The 17,578-nt window shown below is 36.8% G+C and overlaps 1 protein-coding gene across 1 annotated transcript in view; it reads right to left on the bottom strand.

Moving 5' to 3' along the window:
- Positions 1-17,578, bottom strand: part of LOC135087651 (G-protein coupled receptor 179) — a 38,684-nt gene that overhangs the window by 19,407 nt on the left and 1,699 nt on the right. The gene's annotated exons all lie outside the window — the stretch shown is intronic.

Genomic DNA, 17,578 nt, shown 5'->3' on the forward strand with positions numbered 1-17,578 from the left:
ATCCAGTTTATTCTGTAACCTATTATTGGTACCGTTTGAAAGAGCTCTTGAAGCACTTTCAGGATCAGTAACCAGTTTTTCAATATCTTGTATAGTTTAGAAATATTCGAGTGAGATCACTTAACGTTTCCACCCTGTAGAAAGGAGGTGCATGTACCTACTTATACTCGTAAGTTTTTTGTTAACTTTGCCTAAAGTAATTAAAATATTCTTGCATTTTTTGTAAATCATTACTACTTCGCTTATTACCTAATCAGAAGTTAAAAATCCCAAAGCCCAAAATATTTCGTCCAATATATTATCTAGCATGGCACGAATTCATCAGTTGTTCCGTTATTAGGCTCTAATTAAAGTTCCGGCTACAAAAATTTCAATTACACTTAATCCTCTTTTCTGTAATAAAAATATTTTTATAATTAAACATTGGGTTTGTTAGTTATGTATCCTGCATTAACTTTTTGTGTTCTTTATTATGTACCTAAGTACCGAGCATATAATCTAAAGGCATAAGTTAAGGTAACAAAGTGTCGATAAAAAAGAATTTTAAACAAGTTGTACCTCCTACCTTATTTGATTTTCTTTTCTTATTTGACTGAAAACACGTTTCTTGTAGTATCCTCTACTACCCTATACCGTTTCACGTAGTAAGAAAGGGTTCCACTACGTAGATTACTTTTTCCCAAAAACGGCATTTGTTTTACATCAATATTTCATCTAAAGCGGTGTTAAGAAGGCAATAAAAGCTCCAAATCCCCACATCCTGAGCGCAAACCCGCGGCATGTAAAGTGTCAAGGGATCGATCGCCGCCAGGAGCGTCCCGCCCGCGGACTCATTATACGCGATGCTAATTTTCCTCGAAGAAACCCGCCGTCTTTCAATGCTGCGCTGCGTCTAAACAGGTAACCTCTATAGCTAGCTAATAGTTATTTCTAGTGCAACATTTACAAAGGAAGCTCAAGAAAATTATTCATAGAATAGAGAGCTTTTTGTAGTAATTAACCCAAGTTTCATAGGCAAAAAAAAACTTAGGATGTAATCCTAATAACTCTACATTTTATTTTGATATGCTTAATATAAATAAATTAAAAGTAAACTACTCAGTAATAAAGTAAACTTTACAACTATAGATGAGGGTGAATATGGTGATAAAAATGCATTAATTGGCAACTGGTATAATGGGCATATAAATCTACAAAATTCTGCGATGCTATCATGCATGCATGCATGCATCAAACATCTCGACCCAGTGCGAAAAACGATCTTTTTAAGATAGGACCTTCTTCGGAATAAAACCACTGGCGGGCAAGACTTGCTAAAAGCGATCGACCAACAGAATGAATGCTATAGATAGCACATAAAAACACTCTGATAGTCTCAGGGTGAGGTTCGCCAGGGGAGAGCCAATATCTAAACCTCGTTTCCTTTTTGATTACGAAGAAAATCTCTTTCCGACACGGCAGGCCACTTCACTTCAGCGTCGCGCGCCTTATTAATTCCTTAAAAACTCGAGTGCTGTCGACTTCATTGTATTCAAAAGGATACTTTACGGTACGCGAACAATGGGAACTAAAAGTGATGACTCACAGTCTCACGCTAAAATTGTAGAATGTTTACACGAACAGCTGGTAGAACGTATCTCATAACCACGCGCCGCAAGCATATTAGATACAAAGGTACTCGCACCTATTTATGATAACTGTCTGTACCAATGCATTTGTAAACAAACCCGAGGAAAAACAACGAAATCTCTTCAGGATTGTAGCGGAAATTAATATCATTGAGCGGAATTTACAGAGGCGTAACGCTCAATGATTTACGTTTATTGTACATTTTGTAGATACATAGACAGTTTCATACGGCCATTAATTTCTGGGATGATAGTAAAGCGTCAATGTATAATTTACGCGGCAGAAACAAACATTGGATTGTTGCCAGGAGAGCGAAGGGACTACGGTAGGGATCTGCGGCATCCAGACGTGCAAACAAACTCATTCGATAGCTGACACCAATATCGGTGCTTACATCATATCGATGAATTTATAAATACGGTTGTTCCGTTAATTTACTCTCCAAAATGCACACACTGCGATTGACTCGATTTGTTACGTGAATCATAATACCTAATATGTAAAGGTAAAAGTGTTATTTTGTTTTTAATTTTGTAATTTAAAGAGCTTGGTGAAAAATATTATTCAGTTAACAACTATCTTATAAATAATTTTACTACCATCAAGGTAGTCAGCCATCGTATTAAAACTGAGGATAAAGAAATATCGATGGCGAGGAATAAAATAGGCTGAGTATTAAAGATCTAAACGGCTTTTATGGGCGACTGTACCACCGACGGCTTTTTATATTAGATCGTAAATTAAACAACTATAGGGGCATAGCGTCAAGCTCAAATCAAGGTTTTTTTTTCAGGTTCTAATATAATTTCATGATGACCTAAAGCCCTAATCACAAGTTTAACTTACAATAGAGTTCTCAAATAGATAATAAACATAGTAACTGGCCATGATGTCATTCTACAACTTATACCTACCTTACTTTTTCAAGTTTCAGCACCGTTTTTCAACGACGCGAAAAACTTCAGCAATGAATATTCCGGGAAAATTGTAAAGTAAAAAATGTCTTCCCGGGGCAGATTTATACGTAACACACATCAGGCAACGAGGGAAAATCCAGTCGAAATTCTCCGTAAAATGTGCGCGAGTGTCGCGAGTGGATGGCTCTCCTGAGCCCTCGGGCCGTATTGACAGAGCGTCCGCGCCACGTGCCGAGACTACTTGTCAACATGGCTTTGTCTTCTACTTCAATAGCACTCGAGTTCTATTTGAAAAATGTATCAGCCCTCGCTTCGAGTGTAGCTCTAAGAACTATGAAGCCGTTTGGCAAACGTGATGACAAGGAGGACGCGTAAACACGGAGCTAATGTGTCATTAAATCACTTACTTTATTACATAATCGCAGTAATATTAATAGCGATGTTTATCTTCATCCAGCTGTCTGATCAAAGCCCGAGCGTTGGTAGGTTCGGTTCGGGTTAATTTGGGTATGCCCAAGACGTTAGTTTACTTGGTAGAGTTTTATTTTATTTCAAGGTACTTGCTTATGTATAGACTACCATCTTCTTACTTATAAATTCGTTAGGTACATATTAGGTATTATGTAAAGGTAAATTCAGGAAAAATTACGTACAGTGACTGTTATAAACAACGCAATACAACAGACAAATTATCATCAGTACCTATTTGCCGTGACTGTCGGGGTGACGCTCACGCTCATGATAGAATAATATAGTCACATAAATCTCCCGCTTTCTCCAAAGCCCAAGTCCTAGAATAAGTAATATTATAGGCAAATAGGTAGGTACTATAGTACTACTACATACTTACACGAAAAGTACGGTTTTTTTTAGAACAATAAATGAAGGAAAGAAAGATTAAAAATTATAATAAAAAAAAACTTTTTTAAAAACAAGCTTTATCCTGAAATGCAGTTGTACTAAAACGAAAAAAATAATTGTATGCTTGGTTCAAAGAATTTCGAAAGCTTGTATCGCGCATGGAATTTATTCCTCTTTTTTTCTGTTTGCGCTACAAGCTTTCGAAATTCTTTGAACCAAGCATACAATTATTTTTTTCGTTTTAGTACAACTGCATTTCAGGATAAAGCTTGTTTTTAAAAAAGTTTTTTTTTATTATAATTTTATTTTAGACTTTTTAGTTGTATCTCAATCTCTGGGTCATTATTTAGCACCAAACTGCTCGAAAAGACAAATCCAACGAACCCAAACTCGATGCGATTCCGTCGTTTCGTTTAGGAGTTCCTATGGCCACCTCCTGACTCCAACATCAGGACCCTGGCACTAAACTGCTCGAAAAGACAAATCCAACGAACTCAAACTCGATGCGATTCCGCCGTTTCGTTTAGGAGTTCCTATGGCCACCTCCTGACTCCATCATCAGGACCCTGGACATCATCTAGCACTAAACTGCTCGAAAAGAAAAATCCAACGAACCCAAACTCAATGAGTTTCTGCCGTTTCGTTTAGGAGTTCCTATGGCCACCTCCCTAATCCATCATAAGGACCCTGGACATCATCTAGCACTAAACTGCTCGAAAAGACAAATCCAACGAACCCAAACTCGATGCGATTCCGCCGTTTCGTTTAGGAGTTCCTATGGCCACGTCCTGACTCCATCATCAGGACCCTGGACATCATCTAGCACTAAACTGCTCGAAAAGAAAAATCCAACGAACCCAAACTCGATGAGTTTCTGCCGTTTCGTTTAGGAGTTCCTATGGCCACCTCCCTAATCCATCATCATGACCCTGGACATCATTTAGCACGAAACTGCTCGAAAAGACAAATCCAACGAACCCAAACTCGATGCGATTCCGTCGTTTCGTTTAGGAGTTCCTATGGCCACCTCCTGACTCCATCATCAGGACCCTGGCACTAAACTGCTCGAAAAGACAAATCCAACGAACTCAAACTCGATGCGATTCCGCCGTTTCGTTTAGGAGTTCCTATGGCCACCTCCTGACTCCATCATCAGGACCCTGGACATCATCTAGCACTAAACTGCTCGAAAAGAAAAATCCAACGAACCCAAACTCGATGAGTTTCTGCCGTTTCGTTTAGGAGTTCCTATGGCCACCTCCCTAATCCATCATAAGGACCCTGGACATCATCTAGCACTAAACTGCTCGAAAAGACAAATCCAACGAACCCAAACTCGATGCGATTCCGCCGTTTCGTTTAGGAGTTCCTATGGCCACCTCCTGACTCCATCATCAGGACCCTGAACATCATCAAGCACTAAACTGCTCGAAAAGAAAAATCCAACGAACCCAAACTCGATGAGTTTCTGCCGTTTCGTTTAGGGAGTTCCTATGGCCACCTCCCTAATCCATCATCATGACCCTGGACATCATTTAGCACGAAACTTCTCGAAAAGACAAATCCAACGAACCCAAACTCGATGCGATTCCGTCGTTTCGTTTAGGAGTTCCTATGGCCATCTCCTGACTCCATCATCAGACCAGCTCAATGGTACCATAACATTGCATTGTCATCGTACTTACATAAGTATACCAAATTTCAGCTCAATCGGTTGAGGAGAAGTGTTCTTAATTTCAGTTGCAAGATTTGTCCCACACATACTAACAAGTGAAGTCAATATAAAGCTTGTAATTAAAAGAGGTTAACTTTATAAAAAGAAGCCTTTAGTACAAAAATCATCACAGGCACAGGCGTGAGCAAGATGTTATCTAGAACATAAAATAAATTAAATTCATAAAATTCATTTATTTTTGCAAATAGGCTTTAAAAAAGCGCTTTTACACATCATCAACATCCTGCATAGGTATGAAAAATGATGCCTAAGTTACGAGTTAGTAGAGACTCTACTTGCACTAAATAAAGTAAAACAGTGAAAAACGAAGTAGGTACAAACAAAAGTAAATCGAATGTGACAAATATAATTTTAGGGGGTCAAAGAATAACATACTTTATTGGAGTGTTGGCAGAACTCACCTGATAATAAAACGTATTTCTCTCAACATACGTTTTCACGTGCCAATAGTTCTGAATTCAAGAAGAGTCATAATATCAACCACATAAAATCTACGTCGATGACATAAAACCACATTTTAAACGTGGCATGCTTTCACAAAATATGTGAATTATTATTAGCTTATTCATTATTATTAATATGGTTTGTTCTGTTATTGCTGGACCAATAATGCGTAACGTAAGGTACTTAAGTTACATGTAGTTTACCTTCTTACCCCAAATAAAAAAGTGCTAATAAATATTTACGTACTAGTTGTGTAATAAGCAGGCTATTAGAAATGATATTTTTTATACTTAGTCGGGTCATAAGTTCTGTCACATGTTTATAGTGAAATAATTGATACTATATTTGTTTTTACGCTAATCATTTATATACCAATAGAAAGGTACTAAAACAAGGATTTTATGCTTATAAAAAATATTTCAAATTTTCCTCGCAATTATGAATTTAAGGGTTCAAACTGCGCGGTCAGTGGTCTCTAGAAACACGAGCGAGTTTCGTATCAATATCGGCGGCTGGTTTAATACAGGATGCCTTGAGGGACTCCAAATCAGTATGAGGCATAGAGCAGGCCTTCATCTCCAAATGTTGCCATATTTTGTAATCCAACGGATTAGAGTCTGGACTGGATGAGGGCCAGACTTCGTGCCAGCTGAGGTCAATTTTACGCCCTACGAGCGGGTTTTGCGCGCTTTTCGCTCTATGAGCTGGCTCAGAATCCTGGTGGAACTCCCAGTGTCTGTTATTGAGCATGATATGTGAAAAAGGTTCCATAAGCTTTGTGAGAACTGAATTTTGATACAGAATGGCATTCGTTTTTATGACTTTCATGCAAAAAATACCTCAAAAAAGCCCAAATTTGAGACATGTTACCAAAACTTGAGTGACGATAAAAGCTGGCCTAGCTGGACAGCCGAAATTAAGCTGGTGCTTCTTCATTGATGTACGCATCCAATTTAACATTTTGTTTTTTTGTAACTCTCCTTCATGGTAAAAAAAATTTTTTCGAAAAATTTTTTCAAGGTACTTTTTTCCCGCGTACCGCTTAAGCAAAACGTGGGATTTCTTCAATCTCAGGTCTTTTAAACGCGCATCCAAGTGATTTTTGATTTTTATTCAAAAAGTTTGAAACCTTGAGTCTTCAAAATACCAATTTCACCCTGGTTGTGCTTAAGCCGACCTCCAGGGCAGGCAAAGTCTGCTAACGCATGGGATTTTTTTGAGTTCGCGCCTTCGCAGCTTTTAACGCTGCTGGAGTCTTAACCGTGCAAGGATAATTACTTTTGTTTTGTGTCTTCTACACTTAAAACTTCATTATATCGTTTGATGAAACGATAAACTTTAAATTGATATTTAATTCAATTTTTTCGGAATTTTTTTTTTTCGTTTTTCAACGACGCGAAAAACTTCAGCAATGAATATTCCGGGAAAATTGTAAAGTAAAAAATGTCTTCCCGGGGCAGATTTATACGTAACACACATCAGGCAACGAGGGAAAATCCAGTCGAAATTCTCCGTAAAATGTGCGCGAGTGTCGCGAGTGGATGGCTCTCCTGAGCCCTCGGGCCGTATTGACAGAGCGTCCGCGCCACGTGCCGAGACTACTTGTCAACATGGCTTTGTCTTCTACTTCAATAGCACTCGAGTTCTATTTGAAAAATGTATCAGCCCTCGCTTCGAGTGTAGCTCTAAGAACTATGAAGCCGTTTGGCAAACGTGATGACAAGGAGGACGCGTAAACACGGAGCTAATGTGTCATTAAATCACTTACTTTATTACATAATCGCAGTAATATTAATAGCGATGTTTATCTTCATCCAGCTGTCTGATCAAAGCCCGAGCGTTGGTAGGTTCGGTTCGGGTTAATTTGGGTATGCCCAAGACGTTAGTTTACTTGGTAGAGTTTTATTTTATTTCAAGGTACTTGCTTATGTATAGACTACCATCTTCTTACTTATAAATTCGTTAGGTACATATTAGGTATTATGTAAAGGTAAATTCAGGAAAAATTACGTACAGTGACTGTTATAAACAACGCAATACAACAGACAAATTATCATCAGTACCTATTTGCCGTGACTGTCGGGGTGACGCTCACGCTCATGATAGAATAATATAGTCACATAAATCTCCCGCTTTCTCCAAAGCCCAAGTCCTAGAATAAGTAATATTATAGGCAAATAGGTAGGTACTATAGTACTACTACATACTTACACGAAAAGTACGGTTTTTTTTAGAACAATAAATGAAGGAAAGAAAGATTAAAAATTAAAAGAGGTTAACTTTATAAAAAGAAGCCTTTAGTACAAAAATCATCACAGGCACAGGCGTGAGCAAGATGTTATCTAGAACATAAAATAAATTAAATTCATAAAATTCATTTATTTTTGCAAATAGGCTTTAAAAAAGCGCTTTTACACATCATCAACATCCTGCATAGGTATGAAAAATGATGCCTAAGTTACGAGTTAGTAGAGACTCTACTTGCACTAAATAAAGTAAAACAGTGAAAAACGAAGTAGGTACAAACAAAAGTAAATCGAATGTGACAAATATAATTTTAGGGGGTCAAAGAATAACATACTTTATTGGAGTGTTGGCAGAACTCACCTGATAATAAAACGTATTTCTCTCAACATACGTTTTCACGTGCCAATAGTTCTGAATTCAAGAAGAGTCATAATATCAACCACATAAAATCTACGTCGATGACATAAAACCACATTTTAAACGTGGCATGCTTTCACAAAATATGTGAATTATTATTAGCTTATTCATTATTATTAATATGGTTTGTTCTGTTATTGCTGGACCAATAATGCGTAACGTAAGGTACTTAAGTTACATGTAGTTTACCTTCTTACCCCAAATAAAAAAGTGCTAATAAATATTTACGTACTAGTTGTGTAATAAGCAGGCTATTAGAAATGATATTTTTTATACTTAGTCGGGTCATAAGTTCTGTCACATGTTTATAGTGAAATAATTGATACTATATTTGTTTTTACGCTAATCATTTATATACCAATAGAAAGGTACTAAAACAAGGATTTTATGCTTATAAAAAATATTTCAAATTTTCCTCGCAATTATGAATTTAAGGGTTCAAACTGCGCGGTCAGTGGTCTCTAGAAACACGAGCGAGTTTCGTATCAATATCGGCGGCTGGTTTAATACAGGATGCCTTGAGGGACTCCAAATCAGTATGAGGCATAGAGCAGGCCTTCATCTCCAAATGTTGCCATATTTTGTAATCCAACGGATTAGAGTCTGGACTGGATGAGGGCCAGACTTCGTGCCAGCTGAGGTCAATTTTACGCCCTACGAGCGGGTTTTGCGCGCTTTTCGCTCTATGAGCTGGCTCAGAATCCTGGTGGAACTCCCAGTGTCTGTTATTGAGCATGATATGTGAAAAAGGTTCCATAAGCTTTGTGAGAACTGAATTTTGATACAGAATGGCATTCGTTTTTATGACTTTCATGCAAAAAATACCTCAAAAAAGCCCAAATTTGAGACATGTTACCAAAACTTGAGTGACGATAAAAGCTGGCCTAGCTGGACAGCCGAAATTAAGCTGGTGCTTCTTCATTGATGTACGCATCCAATTTAACATTTTGTTTTTTTGTAACTCTCCTCCATGGTAAAAAAAATTTTTTCGAAAAATTTTTTCAAGGTACTTTTTTCCCGCGTACCGCTTAAGCAAAACGTGGGATTTCTTCAATCTCAGGTCTTTTAAACGCGCATCCAAGTGATTTTTGATTTTTATTCAAAAAGTTTGAAACCTTGAGTCTTCAAAATACCAATTTCACCCTGGTTGTGCTTAAGCCGACCTCCAGGGCAGGCAAAGTCTGCTAACGCATGGGATTTTTTTGAGTTCGCGCCTTCGCAGCTTTTAACGCTGCTGGAGTCTTAACCGTGCAAGGATAATTACTTTTGTTTTGTGTCTTCTACACTTAAAACTTCATTATATCGTTTGATAAAACGATAAACTTTAAATTGATATTTAATTCAATTTTTTCAGCACATCGAAAATCTGCTTTGGCGCGTAACCGCACCAATGCAGCGTGACAACTGCTGTTCGGTCTTCTTTATGCGTCCACTACATATTTAAAAACAAATAAAATTCAAAACAGTGCACATTTTTAATTTCGTTAAATATTCTAAATTCTAATTCAATAAATATTTTTGTGACCTTCATTCAAAATTAAAAAGTTATGATCATATGACAGAACTTATGACCAGACTAGGTATATCCTTCCTTGGATCAATAAACCTACATCTTTGTACTGAATTTCAAGTGTAGAAGTATAGTAAGTACGGTCAGATCGATTTGAATTCATCCGTCGGTCATGACTCATGAGTGATCTCTTTAAATGGGTTTTCAAAATTTCCGTATTGCGTACGAACCGAATATTTCAAAGTAAAATTAAAAATATCTTCTTGCACTCATAAATAATATCAATTTCCATATCGGATGCTTCAAAAACAAGATTTACGATTTCACATACCTACCCACAAACATCCATTAGTTTTAGTAGAGCGGCTAGACTGTGTGTTTACTAAATACTAAAGTCCGTCAGATTATCACTCATTTAAGAAGTTCGGTTTTGTTTCAAGTAAGACTTTTATTTCAGACTTTTTTCCCGTAATGATTGCTTTACCTCCTTGTCGAGTCTCGAGTCGCTGCAATCAATTAAAGCTGCCCTTCAGGCTAACAAGTAACATGAGATGGCGAGATGTGTCTCTGAACTATTGTCCTGAACTCGGACGAGCCGGCAACAAAGTACAATGGCGATATAGGCTATCGCAGATATTGCCGATGGTGCTACGGTCCATTTGATCGGATAAATCCGGTTATGTCCGGTCAAATCTCGTTCTGATCGGATAATAAATCAAAGAGGAGTATCTTCAACTTTAAGACACTGCAGTAGAATTTAAGCCTCGAATATGAAAGAAACTTATATTTATAGTGTACGTCTACCTACGTTCCGTTTGATCGGATAAATCCGGTTACGTCGGTTCAATTCTCATTTTGATGTGATAGTAAATCAAAGAATAGAGCGTACTTTTTTTAAGACACTTCAGTAAAATTGAAGTTTAATGCGTGTTAGTGATGGCATTCAGAATAAACTAAGTATTATTACATTTATAAATGTATCAAATGAGAAATGTACGTCAAAGAGAGCCCTGCTTGTTAATCTTTTTCGAGCAAATAGCGCACAAAGCGAATAATGCCTTGTCAAAATGTTTGCGACAGGACGAAATATCACTATATTATTAAAATGACGTCGCCCCGCCTCACGAGATTCGCGTTGAGTTTGAGCGTCTCTGTATATTAATATTTTATCCGTAAGATACGAAACCGTAGTAAGTAGTGGTCTCCCTTAACTGCCCTACTATTTATAATAGCCTCAGAAGCGCTCGTTGGAGATGGAGGGCAGCAGCACCGCTCCATTTAACATGCGAGCACGCTTCACGTCACCAAGGCTGCTGGCCAAGACTTTGAACGAGCGGTCTATAAATGCACCATTGCTGTTTAAAATTACCTGCCTTTAGTCTGTATAAAACCATGAAAGGACATATTTTTCTACTTTCGTAAAAACGACCATCTAACTCTACCCCGGAAAATTAGATTTTAGATACAAATTGATATTTATTACCTAGTTAAAATGTCTAAGTTCTAAGTAGGAAAACCAGTTTCCTTATGCGAATAAAATTGAAGCGTAATTGTATTTTACTTATTATACCTACAATCTACATAATATGCTCAAAAACAGCTATCTCTACCAAGCAAGAGAAGTTAATTTCAGTAATAAAGGCATTTCTCAAGGCCATATTAATGAACAAACAATAAGACCAATACAAAACGACCTACTGAGTAAACAGACGGGCCATCGATAGTAACAATAGGAATTTGTAAAAATGGTTACCGCTAAATTGAAGAATGTTAACTTATTTAAAACAAATACGTTCAAGAATTAATTGTAAAAACTAAGAAATCAGGTGATGGTACAGCCAGGTACGTGGGGAATAACATCGACACTGTAACAAAAATCACCATGCTCCAATAACAATGTTATCTACGATAACATGTTCAATTAAAAGCCGAGATTTTTGCGCTGATTCGGTGATTCAGACTACCTGAAATGCATGAAAAATTGTCATAGGTAACTCAGGGAAGTTTTTGCAATTATACTTTATTTTAACTATTAACTAAGGTCCTCTACTTAAAACTTCATATCTACTAAAAATTAAGATTTTTTGATTTAAAAAATCTTAATTTTTATATTTTTTAATTTACATATTAAAAGACAATGCCGGAAATTGGCGTCTTTTCTTTTTCGCGCGGCCATCGACCAAACTTTGTTTTTTGATTACAAAATAGTGTAATAAACCAAACTTACTATGACATGTATACCTCTAAACTCAGTCTGAACTGAGTTACGAGCATTAGAAGTTTGATGATTTTCATACTAGATTCGCTTTTTGCGCGCAAAGTTTTGTAAGAAATTGCAACAAAATAGTGAGATTGTATGTGTAAACAAACAATATCATCCATTAAAGGCTCCAGACATCAGTATGGAGCAGAATCAGCGCAATAAAAAAATAGCGCAATATTTTGTTGCAATTTCTTACAAAACTTGCGCACAAAAAGCAAATCTAGTATGTAAGTAAATCATCAAACTTCTAACGCTCGTAACTCAGTTCAGACTGAGTTTAGAGGTATACATGTCATAGTAAGTTTGGTTTATTACACTATTTTGTAATCAAAAAACAAAGTTTGGTCGATGGCCGCGCGAAAAAAAAAAGACGCCACCTTCCATACAAAATCTGGCATTGCCATTTAACCCACGTACCTACTTATGTGTATAACATAACTACACTGCATCTACTAACTGCACCTGCTTATGTAGTTATACGTTATTTATAATCGATTTGATTTGATTTTTCATATGAATGAGATTTCCTCGATTCCCCTATAAATAAGGTTAAGGAATTGTTTCCCATGATCCAGCGCCTGTTTGATTTAGTGAATAACTCGTGGTCTGGTTTCCGACAGCAGGAAATACAAGATTTACGTTTAGGTAATGTAATTTTGGATCTGAGTCACATTGTATGATTTATTTAGTTTATTAATTTTACACTAATTAAAATACTCACGATTCTAAAAATTCGTATCAATGGGAAAAATCTATCTTCCTACGTGATACCCAAATTGGTAAAATAGTAGGGAATTTAGTGCAAGAACCCCTCCACTTTGGTATAGAAGGCTCATTTTTGCAACAGTGGTTTTTTGGGTGCTCCTGAGTGGATTTCCGTCGGTAGACATCGGGAGCCCCCCCTGTGGTAGCAGGGGGAGGGGGGGCAAGTTTCCTTCCGCCGCGCTTCACTTTAAGGCCCATATCTTCAAAACTATGGGTATTAGGGCAAGTGTGGTATCATTTTCGGATAATTAAAGGATGGCGAATTCATTTCTAGAACAAACTTTTTGCCTTTTCATACAAAAAAATAGAAATATTGAGTAAAATTCACAAAAACCAAAAAGTATTTTTTTAAATAAACGTCGTTTACTTTTAAACCACTGGAGATAATCTAATAAAAAAAATATGACCTAAAAGCTACATTTATCAGGATTATAAAAATATAACATTGTATGGTACTTTTTTCGCAAAAAGTAGGTGAAAAAAATTTTTTCTTCAGGACACAACGGGCGAATTTTATTGCGCATCGGAAAAAAATATTTATTTTATCCATGAATTCATACTATTTGGTTCATAAGCAAGCAAGGATTATTATTTTAGAATTTATTTAGAGTTGCTGGCACATCAATTTACCATAATTTGTATTTTTTCGTCAATTGATTTTGAACTCTATGTGTGAGACATAAGGTTGAAAATAGCTTAAATACATTTTAATATTGAAAATATCATAACAAGAAAGCACTAAATAAAGAACTTTAATTTGTCTAAACGTCTTAATGATTATTATTATTTTAATTAACACTTTTATTTCTACATACTATTGTACCAGTGATTTAACGGAAAGGTAAGTGTGAAGAAAATGAGGTTTCACAATCATAGTACGGGAGATATTTTTAGCACAAAGGTTACGGCTGTGACCTTTTTAGTTGTTTTTTTCAGACAGCACCAGCTTCTGCACTACTTCTTGCACTTACATCTCACCATTTCTAGGCAAGCCTCGGCAGCTACGGGCAAACCGGTCCATGTAGGCTCCATCTTGCTATCGGCTCTGGTCCACCCCCAAGCAGTCGGGTAAAGGGAAGACTGAGTCGGTTGCTTGCTACTAATCCTATACGCGAACCCCTTGGATTGATCTAATAAGTAAGTGGATAGATCTTGAACAAGGGACGACTAGAAAAGAGGACCAAAATCCCAACAGAACAGCCTAATCTGGTTTAATGACAGCTCAAAGATGCAGTAGCGGCGTAGGGGGGGGGGGGGGGGGGCGGGCCGCCCCGGGTGCCAAGCATCAGAGGGTGACACATGTCGCACAGATTAGTACTCACTGGCGCATCTGCATAGCAAGTCTGCGGTCTATGTCATTGTCTTTCAATCTTGGAATCGGTAGGTAACCCCAAAATCGTGGGTGTTACCAGGGGGTGCCTTAGGACTTACACCGCCACTGCAAAGATGGCCTTGGGAACGGGAACGGGCGTCTACTGTAAACACTTCGAACATAGTGAACGCTTAAAGAGGTTTGCTACAGTGGTTCAAGCTGATTTCTACGCTGTAATATGTGTGCACTAAAGAACAGGGGTGTAAAAAACGCAATGGAACCTGTTGTACTTAGGCCAGTTTTTCGAATTTTGATTTTTTGAAAAATAATGGTGATAGTTAAACTTGTCTAGTGCAGTTATATTTAAAGATCATTTAATTAACTACATAATTCATTCATAAAATTGTGTATAATATTAAAAATTTGGGCATACTAGCTGCTAGAAAAAAAAAGGGAAAACTGTCCTAGGTACAACAAACCAGATGTACCTTGGACCGTGTACGTTGTACCTATTTAAATTTAAATAAATGCTTATATTCGCTTCAATTTGTTAATTTTCTGTTAAATTATTATTTGAAATACCAATTATTACAGTTATTAGCAACAATATCTAAGTAAAAGTATTTTTTTAAAAAGATCCTCATCCATATTTTTTGTACTAATTATTTTTCACAATTTTTTGGCAACAAATCACTTAAGTTTAAGCCGGCTCTCCAGTCCATGTTTAGCCTTACACAATCAACAAAAATATGACAATATTCAACATTTTTTCTAGAAAATTTTGTTGAATGTTGATATGTTATGTCGTGTAGGACAAAATACGCGCTGGAGTGGCTTTAACTTGCAATCTAGTTTTTTTTATTTCTTATCATTTAACATAAATTCTAGCAAAATATCCATTAAAACCGCTTTATCAACAAAAATAATCTTGAAAAAGTCATATGAAGATACATTAAACGTAAATTTAAAAAACATTAGAAATTAAAAAAATATATATCAAAAACAGACTTTAAATTGCTATTTTGAGGTCTTCGGGGCATTGTATCTATAACAGTATAATATGTTTTTTTTTATTACAATAAAATTCTCATTAAAACGTAATGAAAATCAGTGACCAAGGTACATCGCTAGTTGGGTGGTCAAGGTACAACATTGCGACTACTTCACTTAATAAGCATAATAAGCCCACTTCCATTTGAGCTTAGGATCTGAAACTCATATCGTCCAGTAGCTAGATATATAAAGATTATGTTCTAACTATAACCGTTTTGTCACATTTTTCATAAATTGACATGAAGTAAACCTCCAAAAACTCACTGCGTCAGTGTAAAATATTAAATTACCATTTTTTCTTGTACTTGCAAGGCGTCGGCGAATCTTAGCTAACTTCACGTTAATGTTGACAAATAACGTATGTAATACCCTAGACAACTTTTCATAAAACCGCATAATTTAAAAAATATATACAATTGTTTTAGGTACAACTCTGTCCAAGGTTCAACAGGTTCCCCTACATCCTGATCCACAGCCAGGCAGCACTCAAACAAAAAGCCATCGCCTCAGTGAAGGTTGAGTCTAGAATTATTCTAGATGCAATCTTAAAGATGAACAAACTCGGAAGGCATAAAAGTGTCCCTGATGTGGGATACCTGGACATACACGGATCAAATGCAATGGGAGAGCCGACAGTCTAGCGAAACTAGGGTCAGAGGCGATACCTATTGGGTCAGAACTGATACTTACCTTTATCTAACGGCATACCTCATGGCCATAATATGGACATATCCAAGAAGCACAGTGCTGAATGGGAAATCTCCAACGATATAAGATAAGCCTCTCCAAATCATTCCTAAAGGGAAACACAGGGTCATGGAGAAAACTCATAAAGCGGAAATAAAAGGTACCTAAGCCCAAGCAATTACTGGTACGCAAACTGGGCATTATGGAACGAACCACATGTCCCACAAAATGTGCCTAACAACAGAAGACAGCTCTCGAGCATGTGGAATATATTTGGGGTCCATGAATCAATACTATAAGGATGGGTCTGCTTGGGTCAGCATAACCGGCATCAGAAGGCTTAGAAGGAAATTGTCTGAAATTAGAATTTACCTTAAAGGCCGGCAACGCACCTGTAACGCCCCTGGGTCTGCGGGTGTCTATGGGCGACGGTAATCACTTACCATCAGGTGATCCGTTTGCTCGTTTGCCTCCTATCACATAAAAAAAAAAGAAGGCTTTCACTCAGACGCTTAATTCACCTAATGGATAGGATTTTTTTGGATGATAGGGAATAAAAAAAATGGATCATAAAGATCCTAATGGGTCGCTGGGACTACGCTTAGACCTAGCTTAGCTTAGCTTAGCTTAGGCCCTACATAAGATAACCCAGACAGCAGCAGCAGCTTTGTCTCAGCCTTGGCTACTGGCAGTATATCAAGGGATTCGCGTATAGGATCAGGTGCAAGCAACCGACTCGAGTCTTCCCTTTACCCGACTGGTTGGGGGTGAACCAGAGTCGATAGCAAGATGGAGCCTACATGGACCGGTTTGCCCGTAGCTGCCGAGGCTTGCCTGGAAATGGTGAGATGTAAGTAAACCAGATTAGGCTGTTCTGTTGGGATTTTGGTCCTCTTTTCTAGTCGTCCCTTGTTCAAGATCTATCCACTTACTTATTAGATCAATCCAAGGGGTTCGCGTATAGATAGCAAGAAGTAGTGCAGAAGCTGGTGCTGTCTGAAAAAAAACAACTAAAAAGGTCACAGCCGTAACCTTTGTGCTAAAAATATCTCCCGTACTATGATTGTGAAACCTCATTTTCTTCACACTTACCTTTCCGTTAAATCACTGGTACAATAGTATGTAGAAATAAAAGTGTTAATTAAAATAATAATAATCATTAAGACGTTTAGACAAATTAAAGTTCTTTATTTAGTGCTTTCTTCTTATGATATTTTCAATATTAAAATGTATTTAAGCTATTTTCAACCTTATGTCTCACACATAGAGTTCAAAATCAATTGACAAAAAAATACAAATTATGGTAAATTGATGTGCCAGCAACTCTAAATAAATTCTAAAATAATAATCCTTGCTTGCTTATGAACCAAATAGTATGAATTCATGGATAAAATAAATATTTTTTTCCGATGCGCAATAAAATTCGCCCGTTGTGTCCTGAAGAAAAAATTTTTTTCACCTACTTTTTGCGAAAAAAGTACCATACAATGTTATATTTTTATAATCCTGATAAATGTAGCTTTCAGGTCATATTTTTTTTATTAGATTATCTCCAGTGGTTTAAAAGTAAACGACGTTTATTTAAAAAATACTTTTTGGTTTTTGTGAATTTTACTCAATATTTCTATTCTTTTGTATGAAAAGGCAAAAAGTTTGTTCTAGAAATTAATTCGCCATCCTTTAATTATTCGAAAATGATACCACACTTGCCTTAATACCCATAGTTTTGAAGATATGG

This window comes from Ostrinia nubilalis, chromosome 3 (genome assembly GCF_963855985.1).
Source record: "Ostrinia nubilalis chromosome 3, ilOstNubi1.1, whole genome shotgun sequence".
NCBI lineage: Eukaryota > Metazoa > Arthropoda > Insecta > Lepidoptera > Crambidae > Ostrinia > Ostrinia nubilalis.